Source organism: Petromyzon marinus, chromosome 6, assembly GCF_048934315.1.
Source record: "Petromyzon marinus isolate PM22_M1 ecotype Great Lakes invasive population chromosome 6, UKy_Petmar_22M1.pri1.0, whole genome shotgun sequence".
Classification (NCBI taxonomy): Eukaryota; Metazoa; Chordata; class Hyperoartia; order Petromyzontiformes; family Petromyzontidae; genus Petromyzon; species Petromyzon marinus.
Window position 1 is genome coordinate 6537697 of NC_133672.1, and position 14407 is coordinate 6552103.

At 56.4% G+C, this 14407-nt stretch overlaps 1 protein-coding gene across 2 annotated transcripts in view; it reads left to right on the forward strand.

Moving 5' to 3' along the window:
• Positions 1–14407, forward strand: part of LOC116939625 (tyrosine-protein kinase receptor-like) — a 194640-nt gene that overhangs the window by 117805 nt on the left and 62428 nt on the right. The gene's annotated exons all lie outside the window — the stretch shown is intronic.

Here is a 14407-nt window from a genome sequence, read left to right on the forward strand (position 1 = left end):
TTTAACATCTCTCGTCTTAACCTATGATTAATATCCCTAGCATCATATGCATTCACCCCGGGTCAAGGTTCAAAACTAATTATGTTTTTTTCTTTTAAAAAATGTCCAAACAGTCTAAGAACACACTAGGAATGCATCTTTGAAAAATGTCTCAGCAATAACGGTATGCACAATTTAGTCAATTAAATGAATGTTAATCAACATCTTACCTCCGATTAGCCGGTTGGCTATGTGCGGTGTGAAAGAAGCTCACCTCATGTCAGCCGCTTATAAGGGTTTTTGATTAACACAAACTACCTTTTATGTACACAAATTAAAGTGAAAAGAGAGTCACCTACTTCACAATAGACTCCTCTTTCAAAGTACTACACTTCAACAGCCCCAATGACAATTATGTTGCAAAATAATTAAATCATTTAAAATTAACACAACCAGCTTTAAATTACAACTGTAATTACTGCACACAAAAATGATCATGAGTTACCTTGAACACATGTAAATTCACTACAGGCTTTGCATCGCATAGCCAAATTGTTTTTTTAATATCTGCTGTGAATCTGCAATGGCCCAGCAATATCACCAGCAAATAGGCCATTATGCATCGCATCTCAAATCACGTTCCATTGTTCCATAGTTCCATTTATTTGGTATAGCCCTGTGAGCCATTCGGCTCTTGAATCGAGTGCAACCGCAACAAACAAAAAACAAAAACAAGAAAACATCTTAAAGTGATTATGTGACTGTGCAAACAGAAAATCCAGAAAAAAACATCAAAATATTCCTGAAATAGCACCGTACACCAACGCTGTGTGCAAAAATCCCAGTGGGATGCAAGTCAAGCAACAACAACCACAAGACAACTAAGATTAAGGCCATCAGTCTAACTCCGCACTACAATAAACAGAAACATGGCCAAACCAAATCACGTCGTCCCATGATCCAAATGGCCTCATAGATATCGTTATATTAAAGTTAAAGGGACCAGAATTCCTATACACTCTGGCTTCAGACTTACATGGCATTGCTCCCAATCCATGTCGTTTTTTTCCACCAAATCCACCAGGCAGAATGGGTGTGGCACCACTCAGCAAAATACCTGGCAGCCAATCATCGTTTTGGGGAGGAGCCAAGGAGACTCAACTGAATGCATCATCCAATGGCATCATCCTAGCCGAACCCAAAAGGTTGAGCACCAAGCAGGCCTTAATCCGTCTCGCGCACAACGTGAATTTTGAAAAATTGTGCCACTATACTCTCTCAGCGGTTTATGCACAAGCCATGGCCATCAACGTCGATTGCCAAGATTATGCAAACGGTGGGAATATTTCCACGATCTCTAGGCTCCGCCCTACCCCCATCCATTTTGAGCCTTTCTGCCAGTGCGCGGAATCGACTCGGAATTGCAAATCTGTGGATAGGGGCTGATTTCCCATAAAAGCAGCCATCTTTCTGCCAAATTGAGTCTGAATATGGCCCAAATGGAGTCTGAATATGGCCCAAATTGTTGCGAGAAAAAAAAAACACAAATCGTCGATGCACAGTTTGGTACGGTTTCACTTCTTGTTTCGCATGCCTCCAGCCTCCAAGGCAGGGGCTCAGTGTGAAACTGATTCAGGCTTCCTTAAATTGCTGCTGGTTAGCCGTGGCGCAGCTGCCGCCCGTGATTACCGTGATTTTTGCTGCCACATCGTGTAATTAGTGCATCGTGAACGCGAATGATAATGAGTGCAATGTGAACGCTAATGATAATTAGTGCTGCTGATGAATGTGTTAGGGTCGCCGGCCCCCGGGATCTCCCCTGCCTGCGACCCTGTCCGCGAAGTACCGACGCTCCCAGACTCTCCACTAGTGTGGGAGCTGCCGCCGCCGCACTCCTCCCCTGGCGGGGAAAGGTCGTCGCGCTCCTGTTCCCCCCCCTGTGCCGTCCCCCCCCGAGTCCGGGTCTCCTGCCGGTGGGGCATCACCCTCGACCTCCCTGGGACCCGCTAGCGCTTCGCCGGCACCCAAACGCGACGCTCCCCGCCCGCGCAGTCCCACGCACCAATCACACGCGGGTAACAGGGGGTCAAAGGTCGGAGGGTAAGCGACGTCGTTCGTGCTCACTCCGACGCTTGGGGGGGTTGGTTTAAACGGGTTTAAAGGGCTATGCGATGGGCATGCGTGCGAGACGGGTATCCGCTCGCAGCGCAGGAGTCCGCAGCCGACCGTTCGTAGCGCACACAATCCACGCGGCGCCGCTCCACACACGCGGCGACCACCGAGAACAGCAAGCGAACCCACGCTTCCACTCTCTTTCCACACCCCCGCAAAAACCACCACACCAGTCTGTTATGTAACGACCACCGCGACAGCAAGCGCACCCACGCTTCCGCAATAACCACACCAGTCTGTTATGTAACGACCACCGCGACAGCAAGCGCACCCACGCTTCCGCAATAACCACACCAGTCTGTTATGTAACGACCACCGCGACAGCAAGCGCACCCACGCTTCCACTCTCTTTCCACACCCCCGCAAAAACCACCACACCAGTCTGTTATGTAACGACCACCGCGACAGCAAGCGCACCCACGCTTCCACAAAAACCACACCAGTCCGTTATGTAACCGCCGACGATTTATTCCACCGCGTCGGCGAGCCCTTATTTAACCGAGTCAGTCGGGATCAGCGGGGCAGGACCGATCTATCTCTCGATAGTCGGCACTACACTCTACCTGTCCTTCTCCCCTTTACCCTCTCCGGTTTTGCTCTTAAGCTAAGTCCCAACTCCCTCTCTCTCTCTCTTACTCACGGTTCGTCGTCACTGCTGTCTGGTCCTCGCGGCGCGTCGATACGTCCCACGGACGTTCGCGCGGCTGGACTCGGGAGTTGACGGGCCTGGGGTTGACTCGAGTAGCCAGAGACCCTTTTTCCTTCGCCCTGACCCGCTTTATTCTTTCTACATCAAAGGGGCTACCTGGTGCCGACTCGCGGGCCAATCAGCTCGCTGGGATCACCCGCCAATCGGTAGGCCCATCTGTATCCCAGCATCCCCCGGGCCGTTGCTTTCAGCGACGTCCGCATCTAAATTTACCTGCTCAGCGACCCTCCAGCCAGAGGGCGACCCTGCTTTCCCGCCGCTCGTGGCTCTGCCCTCCTACCTGCCTGCTGACCCGTGTGTGTTGTGTGTGCTGTCTACCCGCGGTGGCTCGGCAGCCCCGTCGTGACCATGTAATTACAACCAAAGTCACGGCGCCGCGGTGGGTGTTAGCGTCGGGGGAGACCGTCCAATTCCCTGGCTGCAGGAAACCGTGAAGATTATCCCTTTACGAGGGCTTCTGGGTGAAAACCTGTCGGCCAGGGTGTCTCCCCACGCGCTCTAATGGTGGGGGCGAGTGCGTGCGTGTGTGTTCCGGTGGGGGGGGGGGTGGGGAGGTGGTGGGGTGGGGCAATGTCGGCCTCGCCGCTCGGAGCGGCGAGATCGCAGGTGGGCCACCCGCCGATCGGCTCCGTGGCGGCGGCATCACATAGCCCCCCGAGGTGCCAGTCCCCGTCCCGGGTTGACTGGAGCACCTCGCCTGGGCCGCGCCCACGAGGTAGCGCTGCGGGGTCCGGGGGATCCGCCCGGATCTCGTGGCTGGCCTCGGGGGAGGTGGCTCCGTCCTCGGGGTTTCCTGCAGCGGTCTCCTTCTCCACTCCAGTGGCTCCTCTGATCCCTCGGCACCTGGGGGCTGGGGGACAAACTCCGCGGCAGCGGGGTTTAAGGGGCGGCGTCCCCGCCGTCCTCTGGCGGGGCCGGGACGCCTCGGGGCTGGGGGCACGGCGGGGCCCATGTAGTGCGCGAGGCCCCCGAGCACGGGTGGCGCAGGGGCACCGGGATTTCGCGGTACTCGGGCAGCGAGGTTCTCCCCCGCCGGGGCTGCCCTCCATGGTTTTAAGCGGCGGACGTTAACCACCGTTTCTCGGCCCCTCTCTCCACCCTGGATTAGTACCGTCCAGGGAGAGATCTGCCGTACCACGGTCCAGGGTCCCCGCCAGTAGGTGGTCAGCTTCCCCACCTGTCCGGCCCCGACGCGAGGGGTGTGTAGCCACACCTTGGTACCTGTCAAGAAAAGGGGGGGCTCCACGCGGGGTCGGGTGCTCTGTTCCTGTCGCCGATGCGCGGCCTCCCCTTGCGGGTAGGCCCGGTCCCGGACCCCTCGTAGGGTCTCCATCAGATGTTCCACGGGGCGACTTCCTTCCTCCGTTTGGGGTGGAGGAATGCCGAACAGCAAGTCTGCGGGTAGACGAGACTCACGACCAAACATCATTAGGAACGGGGTTTGGCCCGTCGATGTGTGCACCGTGGTGGCGTAGGCGAACAGGGCGTAGGGGAGGTGTTCGTCCCAATCCCGTTGGTTTGAGGCCGCCATACGCTTGAGCTTTCCGGCCAGAGTCTGATTCATACGTTCAACCATACCGTTCGCCTGGGGGTGGTACGCCGTGGTTCGGTCTTTCTGGATCCCGAACTCCCGGCACAGCGCCTGAAACAACTCGGCCTCGAACTCGCTACCCTGGTCGGTAAGGACTCGCTCCGGGATCCCGTGCTTAAGTACATAGTGCTCCACGAACGCCCGGGCTACTACCAGGGCCGTTTTATCGGGGATGGCCACCGCCACGGGGTAGCGGGTGAAGTATTCCACCGCTACGAGGATATAGCGGTTGCCCCGGTGGGATCGTGGGAATGGCCCCTGGAGATCGATGCCGACCAGCTGGTTAGTTCGACTGACGCGGAACGGCCTTAGGGGTACTTGGTATCGTGCCGGTTTCGGCCCGCACTGCTGACAAGCGCGGCAGCCCTGTACCCAGGCGGCCACATCTTGCGTCAATTTGGGCCAGAGATACTGGCGACGCAGAGTCTCCCGAGTGCGCCGTTCCCCGTCATGGCCCCCGAGCGGGTGGTCGTGTACCAGCCGTAGCAGCTGGGGTCGCACCTGGGCGGGAACACAGATGCACCCCGGCTGGCCGGCCTCGGTTAACTCCCGTACCACCCCGTTCTGCACACACAACCGGGCATACAAACCGCTCCAGGGCCCTGGTAGGGTGCCTTTCCCCTCCCGCAGGGCCGCTTCCACCGCCGCCAGATCCGGATCCCGCTGCTGGGTCTGCCTCAGCTGCTCGTCGCTCAGGCCCGGGAAGGCGCAGCCGACGTCCTCCTGGATCCGTCCGATCGGGGCGGGGTGGTCCACGGGGTCCCGAGTCGTGGGCCCTGCGCTCGCCGGGCGGCCGACTGGGTCCGCGCCTCCACCTGTGGGGGTCTCTGTGGCGCATACCGCACTCTCTCTCGCCGGGGGGGGGTTAGGTTCAGCGGGTTCCCGGGGGTCCGTTGCCTGTCGGCAACGTCCCCCCGTGAAGCACGGGCAGGCCTCCTCCGCCCTCGTCTCGGCACACACCGCGGGTCGCCGTGATAATGCGTCCGCGTTTGCATGCGTCCGCCCCGCCCGGTATTCGATCTGCAGGTTGTACTCCTGCAGCTGCGCCAGCCATCGGGCCATCTGTCCCCGCGGTTCCTTGAAGGTGAGGAGGAACTGCAGAGCATAATGGTCCGTGCGCACTCGACATTTCCTGCCGTATAAATACGGCCGAAACTGTTTACACGCGAAGATCACAGCGTACAATTCCTGACGGGTCACACAGTAGTTCAGCTCGGCCCCGCTCAGGGTCCGGCTGGCGTACGCAATCACCCGTTCCACCCCTTCCTGCACCTGCGACAACACCGCACCCAGCCCGCTGCTGCAGGCGTCGGTGTCCAAAATAAAGTCGGTGGTAAAATCGGGGAAAGCCAGTGTGGGGGTGTGTGTGAGGTGGTCTTTGAGGGTGGTGAAGGCCGTCTGGCAGGCCTCCGTCCACTGATAGGGGTGCTTGGGGGAAGTGAGTTGGGTGAGGGGGCGTGCAATCTCGCTGAATCCCTTTACAAATCGACGGTAATAGGTGGCGAGCCCCAAGAATGACCTTATCTCCGACAGGTTTCTTGGCTGTGGCCAATCCACTACGGCGCGTACCTTGTCCGGATCGGTGCGCACCCCCGCCTCGCTGACGCGATGTCCGAGGTACCCCACCTCGCGCTGTGCGATGTAACACTTACGCGGCTTGAGCTTGAGATGAGCCGCTCGCAGTCGCTGGAACACCTCCCGTAACCTGGACCAGTGCTCAGACAGAGATCTACTGAACACGATCACATCATCCAGGTAAATCAGGCATTGCTCCCACTGCAAGCCCCGCATCACCAACTCCATCAGCCGCTGGAACGTCGCGGGCGCGTTGGTGAGCCCGAACGGGAGTACTCGAAACTCGAATAGCCCCATCGGGGTGGTGAATGCGGTTTTTGGCCGATCCTCCTCCGTCATCTCCACCTGCCAGTACCCGGACGCGAGATCGAGGGTGGAAAAATACCGCGCTCCGGCGAGGCTGTCAAAGGTGTCGTCGATGCGCGGTATGGGGAAGGCGTCGCCGAGGGTGACTGCGTTTAGTTTGCGGTAATCGACGCAAAACCGGGTTGACCCGTCCTTTTTTGTTACTAGCACCACCGGGGCAGACCAGGGGCTCGCCGAGGGCTGAATTATGTTATCGCGGAGCATGTCCCTGACCGCCTCTTTGATCTGGGCGCGTTCGGGTGCGCCCACGCGGTACGCGGGGAGTTTTATGGGTCGGGCGGCCCCGGTGTCGATTTGGTGCTTAACGAGATCTGTGCGACCCACGTCTGAATCGTGTTCGCTGAACACGTCGGCGTACTCCCGCAGTAACCCGCGTAGCTGATCGGCCTCTCCCTTGGGTAAATCTGCCCAAGGTACGTGTACCGCGTCAAGAAGGGGGACGACCTCGGCGTGGGGAGTCGGGCCGACTCGCCAGGCCAGGTCTTGTTGGTCCTCGGGGCGACTGGGGTCCTCCGCCCAGAGTGCGAATACCGAGTCGCTGGAGTGGCGCGCGTGTAGGGGGTGCACGGTGGCTACTGTGGTGCGCCGTCGTAGTATTGCTGGGGTGCCGTGGGGGTTAAACACACGCATGAACAATCGGCCCCCATCGGCGTTTACCAATGTGGCTGACCCCACAACCCCGTATCGTTTTGCCAACTCCGGGTGAGGAGTTAGCATTACCTCCCCCGATGGTCGGTGCGCGGGGTCGGTGGAGGGTGTCGCCACAGGTACCAGCATCTCGGCGAGCGGCCCGATGGTGACGGCCGTCGTCAGGGTAGCGGCCACAGGTGTGAAGCGGGGGCGATTCGGCTCCCGTCCCAGGAATGGAATCCGTTCCCCGCTGCCTTCCACGGTGGCGCACCGCTGTCGGGGCTGCACGTTGAGCCCCAGCTTTTCCAGGAGGTCGGTACCTGCGATACACTCGTGGCACAGCACACTCGAGACGTAGAACTCCTGAGTGCACACCTGGTTTCCGAGACGGACCTCGAGGGAGATCCTTCCCAGCAACCCCATCCCGGCTCCGCTCGCTGTGTGCAGCGCGCAATCCGGGGCCGGCAGGCGGCTCACGTCAACCCCGAGCACGCTGCAGTGCGCGGCGCTCACGAGTGAGGCTACGGCCCCCGTGTCCAGTAGGATCCGGGTGCGCTGCCCGTTCACCTGTCCTTCCACCAGTGACGTGGCCCCCGTGATTCCTGCCACCAGCTCCCGTAGCCAGTCGCCCGTCCTCACCGCGTCCTTGGGTGTTGTGGCCGTGACCTGTGTGGGTGTCACTTGCTTACCATTATTATTATCGTCGTTTTGTTTCGGGACCTCGGTGATTGCACCCCTAGGTGGTCCACTCTCTAGGGGGCGTTGGCGTTTAACCCTTCGGTATATCTAGCGCGGGCGATCTGTGGGCAGTCTCTCATGAGATGCCCCTGACGGCCGCACATATAACACGCCCGGGGGGGGGTGGCGGCTCCATAGTGGGCACCCTGCCCGCTCCCTCTCCCCCCCGTGCGCCGCTGCCCAGACTCTGCTTCTAGTCGGGCTACCCTCCCAGCTAGCCCTCCCAACTCGGTCTGAATCGTCTCTACCGTAGTCTGCAGCGTAGTCACATGTGCCCGTACTTGGGTTACGTTGTTGTCCACTTGGGTTACTTTGTTGTCAATCCCCCCGATGCCCGCCTGTATCCCCGCTACCCATCCCGGGGTGGTCTCGCGGGATACCGGAGGCCCCCTTTCCCGACCCCCTACCATCCTGGTGGGCTCCTGTTCCTCCTCTTCCTCCTCGGTGGACAGACTTGCGATGGTGCGCTCCCGTCCCAGTCCTCGGAGCTGTGCGCGTTCGCTAGAAATTCTTTCACATTTGCGCGCGCGCTCGACAAGGGCATCAAAGGAGAGGCGCGTACAGTTCACGTCTGGCTGCCACCACGCCGTGCGCATTAAGTATCGCTGGATTTTCTCTGTGGCCAGCTCCTCAATCGCTTCCGTGGTGTGCCTCGGGCGTGCGATCTTTGTTAGCTCACGCACATCCTCGGCATAATCGCGCAGGTCCTCGCCGGGTTGGCGACGGCGTGCCTCTAAGGCCGCTTTTGCCTCCTCCTCATCGCGCGTACCGAAGCGCAGATCAAGTCGGCGCATCAGCTCCTCTAGCTGTGTCTGCGCGCTTGCGGGTAGGGCTTCCACAAAATCGGCTGCCCGCCCATCCAGATTCATATTAAGTTGACGTAGCGTCTGCGCGTCCGTCCACCCATTAATTTCCTTAGCCCCTAGGACGTTGCGGGCAAATGCTCTCCACGAAGGTGTACCCCGGCCAGTGAATATATGCCTTATTTTCGCGTGGGGTAACGCGGGGGTTCGTACCGCTTCTGACACCATATTGTTAGGGTCGCCGGCCCCCGGGATCTCCCCTGCCTGCGACCCTGTCCGCGAAGTACCGACGCTCCCAGACTCTCCACTAGTGTGGGAGCTGCCGCCGCCGCACTCCTCCCCTGGCGGGGAAAGGTCGTCGCGCTCCTGTTCCCCCCCCTGTGCCGTCCCCCCCCGAGTCCGGGTCTCCTGCCGGTGGGGCATCACCCTCGACCTCCCTGGGACCCGCTAGCGCTTCGCCGGCACCCAAACGCGACGCTCCCCGCCCGCGCAGTCCCACGCACCAATCACACGCGGGTAACAGGGGGTCAAAGGTCGGAGGGTAAGCGACGTCGTTCGTGCTCACTCCGACGCTTGGGGGGGTTGGTTTAAACGGGTTTAAAGGGCTATGCGATGGGCATGCGTGCGAGACGGGTATCCGCTCGCAGCGCAGGAGTCCGCAGCCGACCGTTCGTAGCGCACACAATCCACGCGGCGCCGCTCCACACACGCGGCGACCACCGAGAACAGCAAGCGAACCCACGCTTCCACTCTCTTTCCACACCCCCGCAAAAACCACCACACCAGTCTGTTATGTAACGACCACCGCGACAGCAAGCGCACCCACGCTTCCGCAATAACCACACCAGTCTGTTATGTAACGACCACCGCGACAGCAAGCGCACCCACGCTTCCGCAATAACCACACCAGTCTGTTATGTAACGACCACCGCGACAGCAAGCGCACCCACGCTTCCACTCTCTTTCCACACCCCCGCAAAAACCACCACACCAGTCTGTTATGTAACGACCACCGCGACAGCAAGCGCACCCACGCTTCCACAAAAACCACACCAGTCCGTTATGTAACCGCCGACGATTTATTCCACCGCGTCGGCGAGCCCTTATTTAACCGAGTCAGTCGGGATCAGCGGGGCAGGACCGATCTATCTCTCGATAGTCGGCACTACACTCTACCTGTCCTTCTCCCCTTTACCCTCTCCGGTTTTGCTCTTAAGCTAAGTCCCAACTCCCTCTCTCTCTCTCTTACTCACGGTTCGTCGTCACTGCTGTCTGGTCCTCGCGGCGCGTCGATACGTCCCACGGACGTTCGCGCGGCTGGACTCGGGAGTTGACGGGCCTGGGGTTGACTCGAGTAGCCAGAGACCCTTTTTCCTTCGCCCTGACCCGCTTTATTCTTTCTACATCAAAGGGGCTACCTGGTGCCGACTCGCGGGCCAATCAGCTCGCTGGGATCACCCGCCAATCGGTAGGCCCATCTGTATCCCAGCATCCCCCGGGCCGTTGCTTTCAGCGACGTCCGCATCTAAATTTACCTGCTCAGCGACCCTCCAGCCAGAGGGCGACCCTGCTTTCCCGCCGCTCGTGGCTCTGCCCTCCTACCTGCCTGCTGACCCGTGTGTGTTGTGTGTGCTGTCTACCCGCGGTGGCTCGGCAGCCCCGTCGTGACCATGTAATTACAACCAAAGTCACGGCGCCGCGGTGGGTGTTAGCGTCGGGGGAGACCGTCCAATTCCCTGGCTGCAGGAAACCGTGAAGATTATCCCTTTACGAGGGCTTCTGGGTGAAAACCTGTCGGCCAGGGTGTCTCCCCACGCGCTCTAATGGTGGGGGCGAGTGCGTGCGTGTGTGTTCCGGTGGGGGGGGGGGTGGGGAGGTGGTGGGGTGGGGCAATGTCGGCCTCGCCGCTCGGAGCGGCGAGATCGCAGGTGGGCCACCCGCCGATCGGCTCCGTGGCGGCGGCATCACAAATGCAGCTGTGCCCACAACAACACAACCACCACACTTTTCCCCCAAAAAACATTTTTAATACTGCATCCCCAGCTTGCCGGCAGTGCGTTTATTGGAAATAATACTGGTATTTAAGTCTGTGGTGCACAAGGGGTTGGTGAAATGCTGAGATAATCACATGGCTAACATTCACATGCTCAGCTATTAGGCGGCCTGCAGTAAGACATTTTATGACCTATTCGGTGCAGTTATTTTGGTCACATCTCCATTGGTGATTGTGTTTTTTTTCTCTCTGGGCACTTCAGTTTACTCCCATATACCAAGTTACCATAGATGGAAAGGGTTGAACATCTCAAGCCTGAAACCGTTCTGAGACTCTCGCTTTAGTTGCTGGGTGACCGACACGCTTTTGTATTAATCATTTAGCTCTTAGTACCCTGCGGGCAGGGGGGGCTCTTCCCCTCTCCCTTTTTGAGAGGTCTGGGGCAGGGGTCGGCAATCAAAGTAACGAGAAGAGACACTTTTTGTTCTAATTCGATCAACAAAACTCATTATTTATAGAGCCGTGTGAACAACGTCACGGAGCGGTCCCTCCAAAGAGCCGCATGTGGCTCCGGCGCCGCAGTTTGCCAACCGCTGGTCTGGGGCGATCACTCCTAGACCATGCAACAGGCTCCCTTTTAGGCGTTTTGCATCTCCTCGCAGGAAGTGTTCTCGCAAAGGCCTCTTGCCCCACACTTGATTCACCTGAAGACGAACACTCCCCGTGCTCCCCGAGCCCTTTAACCCCCTTTGGTGGGTGGGGGAGGGAGTTCCTTGTCCGAGTTGTTCCACTCATCCTCTGTGTCCCTTGCCCTTTTTTTGTTTGTTCCTATAACCTGCTTGGCCCTTGGGGGCCCTAACATGCTTTGAGACTCGCCTGCACTGACCGAAGAGTGGGCTGTGTCCGCTCTTGCCTCCCACAGCAGGAGGCTCTGTATCTTGACACTTAAGCTCCCCCACGATTCCTCCAAAACAACTTGCCAGGGCCCTCTCCAGAGCCCGATGGCTTCCTCGTACGCCTCACGACCCGCATTCTGCACGGACTTCTACCTCACCTGGCCACTTATTCACGAACAGAGGCCCAGGACTGGTCCCGGATTGCCCCGTAAGGGCCATCACGGCTTCAAAGGACCACTTGCAGTGCTGTCTCATGCTGGGAAAGAGCGAGATGGATTCTGACAGTGCCGCCATCCTTTTCCATGGCATTTTGGTGCCAAACTCTAAAGCCTCCATTCCATTGGCGGAAGACAAAGCTTAGCAGAGTCTCAGGACAGTTTTGGGCAGATTCAGCTGGAGATATTCAACTCCCCTTTATAAATTTGATTTGAAGCTTTCGTGACTGCATGAATTACTCTTTGGTTCTTTCGGTAAAGTCACGCAGAAATAAAATAAATAATAGAATACGACGTTTCGATTGCAACACAAGCAACCGTCATCAGGTATGAATGAATGCAGGCTCGGAGAGAGACACATGTACAGAGAGACACAAAGAGAGAGACAAACACACAGAGACACACAGAGAGACACACATGGGAGAGAGACACATAGAGAGACACACACACAAGCAGAGATAGACACACACAGAGAGACACACAGAGACACAGAGAAACAACGACTCTGTGACGAGGCATTATATATAGAGATGGGGTGGGGGGCATAGAAATTAGCATGTCAATGAGAGCGGCAGGAGGAGAGAAATTGGAACTTGACAAACCTGGCAAAATTTAGAGAGCGGCAGGGCGAGAGAAATTGGAAGTTTGAGAAAACAAACCGAGTAAACTTAGAAATGTAATGCAATGCAACACAGAGAGCCGGCTAACACAACAGTTAACACAAAGATTGCTAAATTCGAAGTTAAGTGTGAGTTGTGTGGAAATCCTCCCCGTAGAAGTGGTTCAAACTTGATTTGAAGCTTTCGTGACTGCAGGCATTACTATTTGGTTATGGCGGTAAAGTCACGTAGAAATAAAATGAAATAATTGATCATTTATGGTCCCGTTCCCTTCTTCTGTCTGTCACGTGGAGGCATGGTACTGCCCGGGGAAATAGAATCACTGAGAGTGCGGATTGCTAAGCTGAACTGATGAGCAGTCTCGACACTTCTTTGCGCGTGCGGCCATGTTATAATTATGAGAAATACCGCCACCGTGCAGCGCTCATGCGCTAAGTAGCCGAGTGGGCTGCACCGCCGTTGCCTGCAGGACGTTTTGGACGTCCTGCTTAGGAGCCGTCCATAAATGACGTCACGCGATTTTGGACGATTTTTGACCCCCCCCCCCCCCTTCGTCACACGGCGTCACAAAAAGCCAGACCCGCCCTCAAATATGACGTCACAAAGCTCTGCGCCCCCCCCCCCCCCGAAAAAACATGCTTCAAATCGCTTTAAACTATTGTCATTGTAGTGCGTATTTCATGTGGCGCTGCACTCTGATGTTGTAGGAGAAAACATTTATTAAAAAGTCTATTTTATTAAGTAGAACGTGTTGTCTATATTTATTTAAAGTTGCGCATATTTACGTGACGTCACATTTCTAAACCCCCAGCCCTCGTCACACATCGTCACAAATGTCTGACCCCCCCCCCCCCCAGGTGCGTGACGTCATTTATGGACGGCCCCTTAGTGAAAACCCTACTCTTAATCCCACTCGCACAAGCTAATTTTACCATTAAGCTACGTGAGCTGAAACACTTCCAAGCCCTGTCTCAGAAACTAAAAACCCTGAGGAAATGGTGACATAAGGGGTCTTGTGGTGGCGGTAGGGGCATTCTCTCGTGGGGTGGTGGGTAGCCAGAGCCCCCCACCCAGCTGAATTAATAATCAATTGATGAGTAAGTACAGTGAGGGAAAAAAAGTATTTGATCCCCTGCTGATTTTGTACGTTTGCCCACTGACAAAGAAATGACCAGTCTATAATTTTAATGGTAGGTTTATTTGAACAGTGAGAGACAGAATAACAACAACAAAATTCAGAAAAACGCATGTCAAAAATGTTATAAATTGATTTGCATTTTAATGAGGGAAACAAGTATTTGACCCCCTCTCAATCAGAAAGATTTCTGGCTCCCAGGTGTCTTTTATACAGGTAACGAGCTGAGATTAGGAGCACACTTTTAAAGGGAGTGCTCCTAATCTCAGCTTGTTACCTGTATAAAAGACACCTGTCCACAGAAGCAATCAATCAATCAGATTCCAAACTCTCCACCATGGCCAAGACCAAAGAGCTCTCCAAGGATGTCAGGGACAAGATTGTAGACTTACACAAGGCTGGAATGGGCTACAAGACCATTGCCAAGCAGTTTGGTGAGAAGGTGACAACAGTTGGTGTGATTATTCGCAAATGGAAGAAACACAAAAGAAGTGTCAATCTCCCTCGGCCTGGGGCTCCATGCAAGATCTCACCTCGTGGAGTTGCAATGATCATGAGAATGGTGAGGAATCAGCCCAAAACTACACGGGAGGATATTGTCTGATCTCAAGGCAGCTGGGACCATAGTCACCAATGAAACAATTGGTAACATACTACGCCGTGAAGGACTGAAATCCTGCAGCGCCCGCAAGGTCCCCCTGCTCAAGAAAGCACATATACATGCCCGTCTGAAGTTTGCCAATGAACATCTGAATGATTCAGAGGACAACTGGGTGAAAGTGTTGTGGTCAGATGAGACCAAAATGGAGCTCTTTTACATCAACTCAACTCGCCGTGTTTGGAGGAGGAGGAATGCTGCCTATGACCCCAAGAACACCATCCCGACCGTCAAACATGGAGGTGGAAACATTATGCTTTGGGGGTGTTTTTCTGCTAAGGGGACAGGACAACTTCACCGCATCAAAGGGACGATGGACGGGGCCAT